The sequence below is a fragment of the Cupressus sempervirens genome, chromosome 4 (genome assembly GCF_028749045.1).
Source record: "Cupressus sempervirens isolate cs-2001-9-10 chromosome 4, ASM2874904v1, whole genome shotgun sequence".
NCBI lineage: Eukaryota > Viridiplantae > Streptophyta > Pinopsida > Cupressales > Cupressaceae > Cupressus > Cupressus sempervirens.
In genome coordinates, this window is record NC_143121.1 from 556,531,050 (window position 1) to 556,544,670 (window position 13,621).

The 13,621-nt window shown below is 33.1% G+C and overlaps 1 pseudogene; it reads left to right on the forward strand.

Annotated features, from left to right (window-relative positions):
- The first annotated feature begins 1,097 nt into the window (after positions 1-1,097).
- LOC149562408 (DNA replication licensing factor MCM4-like) lies at positions 1,098-4,523 on the forward strand (annotated as a pseudogene).
- Positions 4,524-13,621: the final 9,098 nt, after the last annotated feature.

Sequence of the window (13,621 nt, forward strand, 5' to 3'; positions counted from 1 at the left end):
CAACCTGAAGCTATGAATATATAACTATGCGCACTTTGGAAGATCGTCAATGGGATTTCCATAAAAGAGATAATTGAAAATAAACTTGACCTATCATGAATCATTGAATATAACTAAAATTTGCAACTACATTGAATCATGAATAACTAGCTGGCTGAAAATAGAGACCAATTGATATATATGCATATGCATTGAATAAAAAAAACTAGTTCTAGAATAAACCATAGTGCAAGATTAAAAAAAAAGAATCGTAGAAGTACACATGTTTACTAAGATGAAAGACCACAAACCTCAACATTGTTCTTTACTAAAATCCCTTTATTAAACCCTTACACAACACATAAAACTCGAACAAATGTGCAAATAAATCAATCTCTAGAACATAAGCTCACTTTCAACTCCCATTGAGAATATCTTGTGCTAAAGACATTTATATTCAGGTTAAAATGAATATGCTTTTAGATATTTGAAAGTGATAATTAAATATCACAAAATAAGTCTTACAAAGAAAGGCTACCCAAAAGCTTCAAGAAAAGTGGATAGTAACTTAGAAGAAGATTTATCCTAGAGGAGTGAAAAAATAAAACAATCTAAATGCAGGTGGCTCCTCAATGGCCCAACAATAGGAATTGACCAAAAATTCCACTAGAGACAATTAAAGATGGTAATCATAATTTCTTTTCCTCTACTTATTAATGAACTTGTTTTATCTGGACAGAGAACTACCTATCAATTGAGTCAATTATTTCTTTTCAATTTCTATAATATGTTATGTTGAAACACACATTAATTACCTCTTTTGGCTGTTATAATTAGATGCCCCAGTCTTTCGAGGGTGACCTTGATGGCAACCCCTCCTATGCTTGTTTGGGGCACAAACATAAGTGTTCAAGATGTTAATCAAGTAGTTTAGTGCTTTCTAAGGAATTTTAGGGATGATCCTTTAGACCTTGAGGGGAAATACATGAGGCTCTTGGAACAGGTTCAAATTTGTCCCTACTGGCTTCTTATGGTTACCATCTAGTCTCATTTCAAATTATTGGTTGAGCACATTTGCTTTTGTATTCACTTCATTTAGTTGATTTTTCATTTAGAAAATGGAAGTTGAAGGTGATTCGTTGAATATTGATGCAATGAACATCTTTGAATATGATGAAGACCTATATGGAAAGATGGTCAGATATCCTCTTGAAGTTCTCACCATTTTTGACATTGTATTGATGGATGTATCTATTCACATTAAGCCTTTGTGGGAGAAGCACATACAGGTGACTGAATTGTATTTTTGGAAAAATATGTTTTGTTAGTTAGTAAGTTTTTATTCTTTGACATTGGTGCATAACAGATGCAGGTAGGAACTTGTTGATTTTAGCTTATGCATGATTTGAAGCTGCATTTTCAAGACTCTAAAGACAACTATATCCTTTTACTTTGTGGTTAGGTTTTCTCATAAGCAGATTGTAAGGCTACAAGAAATGCCTGATGCCATTCCAGAGGGGGCAATCCTACACACCGTTAGCTTGCTAATGCATGGAAAACTTGTTGATGTGGCCAAACTTGGTGATCAAATCGAGGTGTGTCTGACATTACCTGATATAAAAATTCTACACTCATTTTTATTGCCAAGTGTTAGCATTTGAAGGTTGACATTGGTTTTTTTTTGTAGGTTACTGGGATTTTTACAGCTATGACAGTTAGAGTGGGACCAAACCAAAGAATTGTGAAAACTCTATTTAAAGCAAAGATCTCAAGCCTATCTTAGTCCATTTAAGTTGGAAATGAGGACCTTAATGTTGTATTCTATGATTTCTAATTCTAATTTGTAAATCATTTGTTGGTGTAGATCTACATCGATTGCCTTCATCTGAAAAAGGCAGACAAGATAAGATTGCAAGCCGAAGATCCAATGGAACGTGATACCAATAGTGATAGTTTTGCCTCTTTTCAAGAGGGTGATCTGTCACCAGCTAATTATGAAGCTACAGTATAAACTCATACTTTTTACCTTTTGTATATAACATGAATTTTGCAAGCTCTAAAATTGAATTTTGACTACCAATTTCCACATTGAGAAGTTGAAAGAACTATCTCGCATGTCCAATATCTATGAGAGGCTAACTAGGTCCTTAGCTCCGAGTATTTGGGAGCTAGAAGATGTAAAGAAAGGGCTCTTGTGCCATGTATCTTTCTTTGCATTCATGTTCGATTAATTGGTAATTTGTGGCATGTTCTTTGAACGATATGTTAACCATTATTCTTCTTAAACAATTTTTCAGGGGAACTGTAGTAGAACTAGCTTCAGGTGCTACTTTTCATGGTGACATCAACATCCTGCTTGTTGGGGATCTAGGTATGAGTAAGTCTCAACTACTTCAGTATGTGCATAAGTTGTCTCCTCGAGGCATTTATACAAGTGGTTGTGGAAGCTCTATGGTTGGTTTGACTGCTTATGTATCAAAGGATCCTGAAACTAGTGAAATAGTAAGTTATTAACTTAATTTTTTGATCATTGAGCTCTTTGGGCTACTTGCTCCCCCACTGCTACCTACCACTTTATTCTATATAAACTACTTATTTCTTTGAACTCAACAGATTCTAGAAAGTGAAGCATTGGTAATGAGTGATATGGGTATTTGCTGCATAGACGAGTTTGATAAGATGTTAGACAATGCTCATAGCATGTTACATGTGGTGTGATTTTTTTTTGAGCTCTTCAAATTATGTGCTTTTACTAGTTTCTTAACTTCGTAATCTATGCTGTTGGTTGACTTGTATATCAATGTCTAGTCATTCCTTTGAAGTAGGTTATGGAACAACAAACAGTGTCAATTGCAAAGGCTGGGATCATAACATCTCTGAATGCAAGAACATTTGTTTTAGCTTGTGCCAATCCTAGTGGTTCACACTACAACCCTAGATTATCAATGATTGACAATATCCAACTTCCTCCAACATTGCTTTCTAGGTGGAGTATGTTTGGTTTTAGAATTCAAGCTGGAGAATTTATTTTTTGTCACTCTAGTATAAAAGAATCACAAAAAATACCTGAAGGTTTGATTTGATATACCTAGTGCTTGATAAAGTTGATGAACAAATGGACAGGCACCTTGCAAGGCATCTTGTTGCATTATATTATGACGAGCCAGATGTAAGTTCTAATTTGGTCAATACTATGTAGTAATTAATGGGGGGTCCAATGACCTGATATTTTTGATGTGAACTACATTATGATTCTAGGACCAAACACTGGATGCATTTGACCTTCAGAATCTCACTTCATATATCACTTATGCAAGACAACATATACATCCTAAGATATCTGATGAGGCAGTAGAAGATCTAATCCATGGTTATGTTGAAATGCATAGGAAGGGAAACTTCCCTGGCAGTAGCAAGAAGGTTAGCTCAATATATTCTCAAATTCAATTTCTGTATAGTATGCTTACAAGTTACACATGTGAAAAAAGTAATGATATATCTCATACTTCTACTAAAGAATGCATCTAGATGCAAGGAAATTCTCATGTTATGTTAACTCATTCTCCTAAATGAATTGTATAGGTTATCACAATGACTCCACGCCAAATTGAAAGCTCAATAAGAATAAGCGAAGCCCTCACCCGCATCAGATTCTTTGAGTGGGTAAGAAAATCCTATGTAGAAAAAAGTAGGTTACATTCCTGAATGTTTTAAAGTTAGATTGAGGCAATAAAAAGATATCTTACATTCCAATTCTATAGGTTGAAAGGTGTGATGTGGCAGAATCATTCTGGCTTCTTGAAGTTGCACTTCAACAATCTGCCATCGATCATTCAACTGGTAACCATTGTGCATCTTTGGAAATGAGGATTGTTAGTTCATTTGGTTGTATATTGAATGCATTATCATCACAAAATTAGTCAGCTCTAAAAGAGCTATGTTAATTGGAAGCCACTAAATGCATTTGAGTGTCATGGTTACAGGGACCATTGACATGGATCTCATAAACACGGGAGTCTCAGCCAGTGAAAGAATGAGATGAGCCAATCTTATTTCATCACTGAGGATTCTTATCATGGAAAGGATGTAGGCAGGGGGACCATCAACCCGTATTACTGAGGTAACATTCTTTATACTGCCCTAAATAGTGTTAAGAAAATTGTTGGTATGACACCTAACCAGATATGAATGAATGCAATCATAGTTGATGGAGGAAATGCACAAATAGGAATCCAAGGAAGTCAGCCTAAATGATGTAAGTAATTCTTTATTATGGGTATATTTCAAGCTATTTCCAGCTTCATTTTCTTGGGGGAAATGAATACATAATGAGTTATGTTGTTCAATTTCAGATTTGTAATGCAATTGGAAACCTTGTGAGTGAGGGGTTTGTTACAATTCATGGGGAAAATGTGAAGAGGACTTGGACAAGTTTTGAGGATGATATGGCCCCTATAAAAATTAGTAATGAAGTATCTGATAAGACTACGATCAGTGTGTTGTGGAAAACTATTTTAATATGCCTTGAGCTTCATGCTCTGTAGTACATTGATGGGTACTTTCTCTTGTAAAAAAATCAAGAAAATTGAAGGAATCCAAAGCTTGGGTGTACTATATGTGACAAAGACAACTAGCAAGGTAATGATGGATATCTTATAATTCTTGCTCAAATAAGAGGATGATAATTATAAACTATGAGAATCATTGGTGTTTTGTTCTATCAAGTTTTGGAGTGAGGAAAAAGTAATTGCAATTATAAATGTATTTTTTTTCAACCAACATAATGGAAAAAGTTCATTTTAATGTTCACAATGGCATTTTTCCTCTCCCTCTAGTTTCATGTGGTTACCTAAATATAAGGAGAATTAAATATAAAAAGAGCAATTTATTTTAATCTATATTTTAAATTAAATATAAAGAGGAAAAATTAGAATCTAATCTTGATGTAGTGATGATTCTATGGTGGTGACTTCAACAATTGAGAATGCTGAATATCATCAGCAGCTTGTCTTCCATACACACCAATGATGTCAATCATGGTGCCGTGAAGACTTGGTTTGCTAGGAATAGCTACAAGGGAGAAACAACAAAAGTGCAGAATGCAGATGAATTTACTTGGCACAATGCATCATATGCTCTACTATGAAGCAGCTACAAGATGTGCAAACACATAGCTATTAGCTATTTCTATAGATATGATCATAAGAAGTTTTCAAGATTTAGAACATTGTTATTATAAACTTGAAGCACTTATAAGGAAAAGGGACTAAAAAAAAAGACAACAAAGAATCATTATCAAATTGGGAAGTCATTATTCAAAATTTATGAATCAAAGGGAATCACAATGTACAAGATATTATAGAGGGGAATTCAAAAGCTTTATAAGAATCTAGCAATCATGACCATGATACATCGGAAGGATAATCTCTAATAAATTCTACCCACAGTCAGTTTCAAGCTAGACAATTTAGGAAAGAATAGTGATTGTTTGAAATTACTCGGTGAACAATCAACGGGAGATCAATGGAAACAAAAAACATGTTGAAAGATAGATACCCACATTCATCTCCATGTATGCACCCAAATGAAATGGTTAATGGAATTTGGTGAGGTCTCTTCATACAAGGTATATTGAACTAAAAGCTTGAGTCAATTGACTAAGCATTGATGACTAGGAAATCATAGTTGGAAAGGTACACCACAATCTATTACAGGTCAATATAGAAGATCGATCTTTTTTTATCAAAGGACAAATATGTATGAAAACCTAGAAGCATACTTTTTTTTGAGCCTCTATTAAGCATGCATATCAAACATATATTTATGCATACCAAAAATGAACAAGGTATGTTACTACTTGCAGGTGACAATAATTTTTGATATGATCCTGACCATTGATTTATTATGTGTTGACCTATGTTGGTTAAAATTGTCCAATTGTGTGTTGTCTTTGATGTCACACAAATGTCATATCAGTCATTAGATAGTACCTACCAAACTTAGAAAGTCAGGAAGGCAAAGGACAGTGTCTACTGAGCTCAAAAGGTCAGCAAGGCAATGGATAGTGTCTACTGAGCCCAAAAGGTTAGCAAAGATAGCTTGCAGTATCTACCGAGTAGACAGATGGTTATAGAGCCTTCAAGGTAATCAATGAAATTTAGCTCTTATCAAGCTCACTCGATAATTGAAGAAAACATGAAAAAAGAAGTTCTTACCGAAATCACTCAGTAATTGAAGGATTTAGTTCTTACCGAGTTCACTCGGTCATCAAAGGTAAATTTGGTAAACACAGTTCTTATCGAGTAAAGTTGGTAGCCAAAGGAATTTAAGATATTGTAATGTTAACTGAGTCAAGAAGGTTAACTCTGGAAATTTTGGAAGTAGTATTTATCAAGCAAGGTCGGCCAGCATAGAACGTTTATTTGTTTAAGAATAATATCTGCAGCCGACTGATGAATGGTTTATTGGTAAATGAAATATGTAAATAGGTCGACTTGACAATCTAAATGGTATAAGTAAGAAGTCAAGTTGCGAATTTATAAGTGAGAATGTGGAAGAATAAAAAGGTTAATGTAATATGAAGACTAATTATTTTGGAAGTAGATCCGAAGGATGATTAAAGATCATTAAGGAGCAACAGAGCCATATTTGATCAAGGAGGATCTAATGATGCTGAATAGAGACCTGTATCCAACAAATTTAGTTGCATCTTGTTTAGGTCAATTCATTGTTGCTTTCTAACCATTGTAGCAGTGATTTCAAATCTCTTAACAGAGTTGGTTTAACAGCCATTTTGTAAATCCTCTAACAAGGTGACAGTTCAGTTGAATTGTTCTAAAGACCACTAGCAAGGCCACTCCTAACAGGGCGATTAAATCCTCTAACAGGGTCACACCTAACAGTGTGTATTATAACCTTTTACAGGGTTGGCTCCTAACAGGGCTCACTTTAGAAGAGTGAAAAAAAAATTGGTGACTAGTTACTTGGTGGTTTTTTCCATATTGGGTTTCCACGTAAAATCTGGTGTCTCTTGTGTTCACTTTATTTTCAGTTACATGCATGTTTATAATAGTTTAATATACCGAGTTACAACAATTTTTTACCAAGTAAAAGTAGTAACTAGATCTTTAAGACATCTAAGGGATTTGTGAATTAATTTTTGGTAGTAACTAATTCAACCCCCTCTCAGTTACTCTATCTTTAATTCCAACAGACCTAGTCTTATAAGCACTGATACTTAGGAAAATACTTTCCTTGACACCTTGTCGCATTGTGGTCTTCCTCAACTTATACGGATAATGTCTCTAGGAAGATAGACATCGCTTGGGAAACACTAGCCTTTAGACAAGATCATGCCTCTTTAGACTCAAATTCAATCATGCTCCTTTGTAAGCAATTTTTACCATTGATTGGTTTGGTTTGCTAAATCATAGCCCTTACTACTCCTTCACTCACTTTTGTATAATAACTAACTATTGCTACTGTAATAATGATCACTATCTAGTATGTGTTAGTTTCTATTAATAGTTGTTCTCAGTGCCCTGCTGTTTGGTCGCTCATTCTCATAAAATCATGAAGTCTTAGATAAGATGACTTTTTATGGTATTAATATCTCCCTCATGGTGGGGGCATGATAGGGGTCATGAATGTTGCAGATCATCCTTACATTGTGATTCATATCTCTATTTAATTTTAGCTCTAAAAGAATTGTTGATCAAGTTCTATGTCAGAAGTCACTAATTTCTTCATGGAATACTTAGGAATATACATAGATATACACTATTCTTCTTCATGGGATACTCAGATATATGGAATGAGATAAGACACCATTCCTCTCTCTGCCATGTTCTACAAACTATTATACTCTCTTTCACTTGCATTGCTCTCTTTGTTGTCTAGAAAAATGTTGTGCATAACAGTATCTAGGTATTGAGAATGCAGTTAGTGATGATTTTAATCATTGCTAGTTCCACAATGCATTAAATCTATTGCTAAATATTTTTTATGGGGTAGAATATTGAGGGCATAAAAAGTTTCTATGAGCATAATGGAAGCTTCCCTAACATGCAAAAAACTTTGTAACAATTTAATCAGATATAGAACTTGTCAGCTGTCTGAGAATTCATTCGAGTGATATAAATGTAGAACAACTGTGTTGTGAAGCTCATTGAGAATTGACCCACAAAACATGAATGTGGCTAATCATTGGATTCAAATAATCATACTGCTATATTTTTGAATAGAAAGTAAAATATACATATCCCACGTGATAAAATATATATCAATATGTATTTATCTATTATAAGCTTCATATATTGAAAAATTATTTTAAAAGTTGCCTCTATTTTAGTCTCCCCACATTATTTACTTGAATAATGTTACTAAAGTAAGTCCACGTTAAGCAAGTTACACCTAATATTAATACTAAGGTTTATGATTTATTTACCTTGTAAACTAAAAACCTTGAAGATTAATTGTATCTGCTGATCCAAAAAAGTCAACTATACTCATTACAACCTTCCTCTAACTATAGCTCATGTTATTAGAAAAAACACTTTCTAGATTTTTATGAAAATCCCTCTTAATTGGTAAGATCAACCATAAAGTCTCATTCTCAACGACCGTTAGAGTAAACCCATAGTCTCAGATTGTAATAGATTTATCATGGATACTAAAATGGGGCATAGATATAGATTAAAATAGTGAAATGAGATGTTTTAACTGTAAAGATAATAGAAGAAGAAAATAAATGAAAATGTCCAACAGTAAAGATCAGTACACTATAAATGCAGTTCAATTTTGAATACAAGATGGATAAAGCTAAATATGAACAAATTTCTTTGAGCTTTGATATGCTCTCTATATTTTAGAGACACACCCAATCAAGCATCAAATACCTTCTCAAGAGATTGGTCAGTGGTAATTTCAATGCTACTTCCTACCCTTAATGCATTGTTTTCCCAACCACTATGAAACTAGAATAAAATTAACTGATGATATTAATGAGAACCTTAGCAACTTGAATTTCTTGAACATAGCGAGAAGGAAAGAAACTAAATAGATCCATCCAGACCAAGGAAACCCAATTATCTCTGGTATACGAGGATTGGTAAGGAGTAAAATAGGAGATAAGATCCAAGGTTTTTATGAAGATATAGGTATCTATTCTAATAGTTTTGTGGAAGGGATGGCTATGTGACATGGTATCAGATCTTTTTCGAAACTAATGGTTGAAAAAATCATTTTGGAAGAGGAATCCAAACTCATCACAGATATCCTTTTGAATTAAGATAATAGGTCCTAGAGAAATACCATCCTTATGAATGATTGTAAATGAAGGATAGCCATGTTTAGATAAGTCAAGAACACACATACTCTAAGAGAAGGAAATGGGGCAGCAGACATCCTAACTGGATTTTGGGCTGCTGGGAAGTGAAAGTGATTTTTTATGTATTCAACTAAAATGAATTTAATTAATGATAAAAAATTAAATATTTGGAAAAAGGTGGGAGGCTTTTTCAAATTATTTTATTATAAATGACATTAATCTATTGTTTATTTTGGCCGTAGGCAAGTTTAATTATCAAATAGACATATTTAAGGGGAAATTTTTTGTTACTAATAGGAAGGTTAAGGTTCCTAAGTTAGAAAATGAGAGTAGTAAGAAGGGGATGATCACTAATTTTAGGAGAATATCTACAGATTGTATGGCATATAAGATTAGCTTGCCCAATATTAATTTGAATGTCACCATTAAAACATGCCACCATTTCACTTTTAATGAAATATGTGGAAAGGAATTTGGAGATGTAAGAAGGGAGAAAAGTGCAAAGAATTCAGAAACCTTGGCAATTCTTCATTAATTGTCAAATGTGCCAAAGATGTCAAGGTGGATTACATGAGATTTAATATTAAAAAAAGTCTCTGACTTAACAAGAAAGGCTTTATAATGTAATTATTACAACTGTGATTTATTAAGGCTACAATATTTAAAAGACTACACTATTCTCAAAGTTTCTTGGTTCTCTTCTCTAAGAAATAGGAATTCATCTATAGAGAAAATGTAAAAGTGCAAGGTATCTTATAGTGGTGCCTTTGTTAAAGATAACAAGAGCTACAAGGCATTCCTACCAAGAGTTGGCAGGTGGTTCTTGGAAATAGGAGAAAATGGAGAAATTAGAAAAGGTTGTGAGGAAATATGTTAGAATGAACAATTTCTACTCTTGTATCAGGTTATAGGGAGAAAGTATAATCAACATTTCTCAAATTGCATCTTTACTATAGTTTTTGACAGAAACTAATAAGCTTGCAAAAGTACTAGTTTAAGTGATATTTTTTAAATATTTGAATTAGTGTGGATTGCCTCCAATGATGTGAAAGCACAACCACATTAATCTGAAGAGTCATAAAACAATTAGAAAAATTGAAAGATTGTAAAGAGTTCAAAAAGAAAATTAAAACTAATAATAAAATGTGTAGGTCAAAATCGTGAGCCAGAAGCATTAAAGAATGAAAGGCAATGACGAAAAAAGAAAAGCATATTCTAAAACTAAAAGGGAATAGAGTAGATGATTACTATTAATGTGGAACATGGTGAGCTCATGATAACTATGAAAGCTAGCTTATTTTCCAACAAGATAGCCATCATGCAATTTTTTTGCACAAATCTAGACTCACATTTTCTGCACTTTCTCTATGTATTGTTTTTTTAGTGAGGGGTCAATGGGACTACTCTTGTATCTACTCGAAAACTCATTACAATGGGAAAATCCTAATGTGTGAATTCATACAATGCACAGGCAGGTTTTAGTAAGGACATAAATTCCTGTGGATTGCCTATTCAATTTTAAGTTCATTTCCTGCATTTCTAGGATCTTTTGGCTCTGTAAATTTTAAACACAATCAACCAATTATTAATTATAGGTGAGTGTTGCTACAAAACATAGTTGAATAAACGATATTGTGTTAGAATTCTATGCTTCTATGTTGCTCTACATCACTGGTACTGGGTGCATCTACCATACCAAAGTTAATCAAAAGTAGATATCATGGTCAACAAACCCTCAGATTTAAAGCATTATTAAAACAAGAGTCGGGGAAAATCATGGCCTATACCTAAAGTTTCTAGATTTTCAATTAAAGGACGATGAAATTGATGTGGTGAAAACAAAAAGAGATCATTCAAAAAATGGCTAATCATAAGATAAAATGAAGATAATAACTAAACGGTTCATGTACTTTTAAAATACCAGATGAAACCAAAAATACAGACCACCATTGAGGCACACAATAAATAAATCTTCTTGTTCAATGAAAAGTTGCCCATTTTCGTAGATGCTTGTATCAAGGAGACAATAAGTTATAATTAACTTGAATCTACTTTAAGGGACACTCGCATGTCAGAAATGTGATATTGATAAAAGCAACATGTCCAAAAGTGTAAGAATATATTCTTGAATGTAATTTTTCCACTAGTATTTCTTAAGATTTAAACTAGATATGAATTCTGCTTATAAATATACTTTGTATACATCAAGATTTGTCAAATCCATTGAAAAATGTCCTTACCTTGTACCTATGCAGACTATACTTACAAAAAAAAAACAATTTACAGAAAAAATAAATAATTCAATCCTACTCCTAGGGTTGTACCGTTCTAATGATCGCTAGATAAAGGGGTTAAATCCTAATATACTTGTAGTTCAGGGTAGGTAGGGCAGGTGACTCGTAGGTAGATATAGGAAGAAATAATGCCTCTAGCGACCATGGTGGAGGAATGATTTGCTACAACTATTTTCAGTAGGCCTGCACTCCATTTCTTGTTGCGTGTTTGGTCTCGGTATCACAAATTAAAACTTAAGCCCATAACCATTCTCCCGCTCTTTCACGTGCTTAGCCAAATGATTTTTCATTTTAAAGTGAAAGCCCGTGTTGGTGAAAATTTTGACCAACAAGGGTTAGATTTTTTAAAAAGAGAAAAATTTCCTTCTACAATTCGACCAACCTAAACCTTTTTAATTGATGGTTGAAAATTTTGGTTGAAAATTGGGGTGAAATGTAGTAGTGGTGACATTTATAATCTAAACACAATGACATAACATAAAATTCTCATCCAATGTATGCACAACAAGTTTCATGTTGAACCCATGAATATGGAGAAGGTGGATGTTTCCAAGTAGGAGAAGTCAATGAAGAACACAAATCATATGCCTCTTCGAAGGCTACCAAATCACATAAAATTCCATTTCTTTCTCTCCTCATTTCCCCAAAACAATTTCAATTTTGTATTGACAAGAAAGGGCCCATAACACCTTGCTTCCTCCCTCTTCTCAACATGCGAGGAGACTCTACACTAACCTAGAGTCCAACTAAACCCTTTTTTTGTACATGGCAACACACTAAAAATATCAAAGCCCATTGGTATAATGATTAGTTTTTAGTAAAGTAACCAAAATAACAATAACCATCAATATAAGTATATAAACTAACATAATAATAATAAAAAATAATGTTCCAAAAGATTATCTATTATATCTAGAAGCATTAAGTTAAAACTAGTCTTTAATAGTACATAAAAATAAGAGAACTTGAACCAAATGCACTAATGGCCTAAAACAATATCAACCCAAAATGTAAATAGGATACCATAAAGTGGATCATTTTATTATACTAATTCTACTAAAATAGTTAATTTTCAAATTACAATATCAACTAATCTACTAGATGTCGTAGAAAAGCAACATTTTTTAAGACAAAGTTGTTTCCTAGCTACCAACATTTGCCTAACAGAAGAACAACATTTGTTTGGTGATCCTTTACCATCTTTTATATCACTCACTCAATGAGATACATCCAAACTAAGTCAGGAGTTGAGTCTTCTAATACCTCTACTACCATTATGTGAAAATTGATTGATTCTTTAAGTCCAAATTCAATTACATTATATGCGAAAGATGGCCCTTTTGTATTGAAAGCATTATAAACTTTATCTCTATTGTCAATCAAAATTCAATGACACTAGAAAATTCATCTGTGAAGGTATATCTCTCATAAAGTACTATTGATTAATGGATCTCCTTAGTAAATTTTATTGTTGAAGCATTACTAATGGATTCTTCTTCACTACATAATTTAGTCTAAAAATTGCCAACTCTACCATCTTTATTAATATTTATGATCATCAACATAAACTATTTTAACTATTTAACTAGAAATTTCATAGAGATATTCAAAAAAGTGACATATATGTCGAGGTTTTTTATAATAAAAAATGTTTAATATTATATTTTTGAAGAAAATACAACTACTTAAAAATAACTTAATAATCCAAAAAATCACATCAAAAAATAGTGCAAGACTTGAAAAGTCACTTCCCTAAGGTAACATGGGTACACCCCAAAAGTCTTTTATGTGAGGACATTTCCCTAAAATAGATATAGTAAGATGGGCCTAGCCTAGATAAAGAAACATTCATATGGTTCTAGCCCATAAATCATATAAATAAGGGTGAAGCCATGATGAAGTGACCAAATAAAAATCGGCCAATCCCAAAAGAGAAACACCCTCATGTTGCCAAAGTAGTACATGAAATAGGTGGAAGGTCTAGCTTTTCCTTTCTTCCCCATTCTAGCTCATGAGTTTG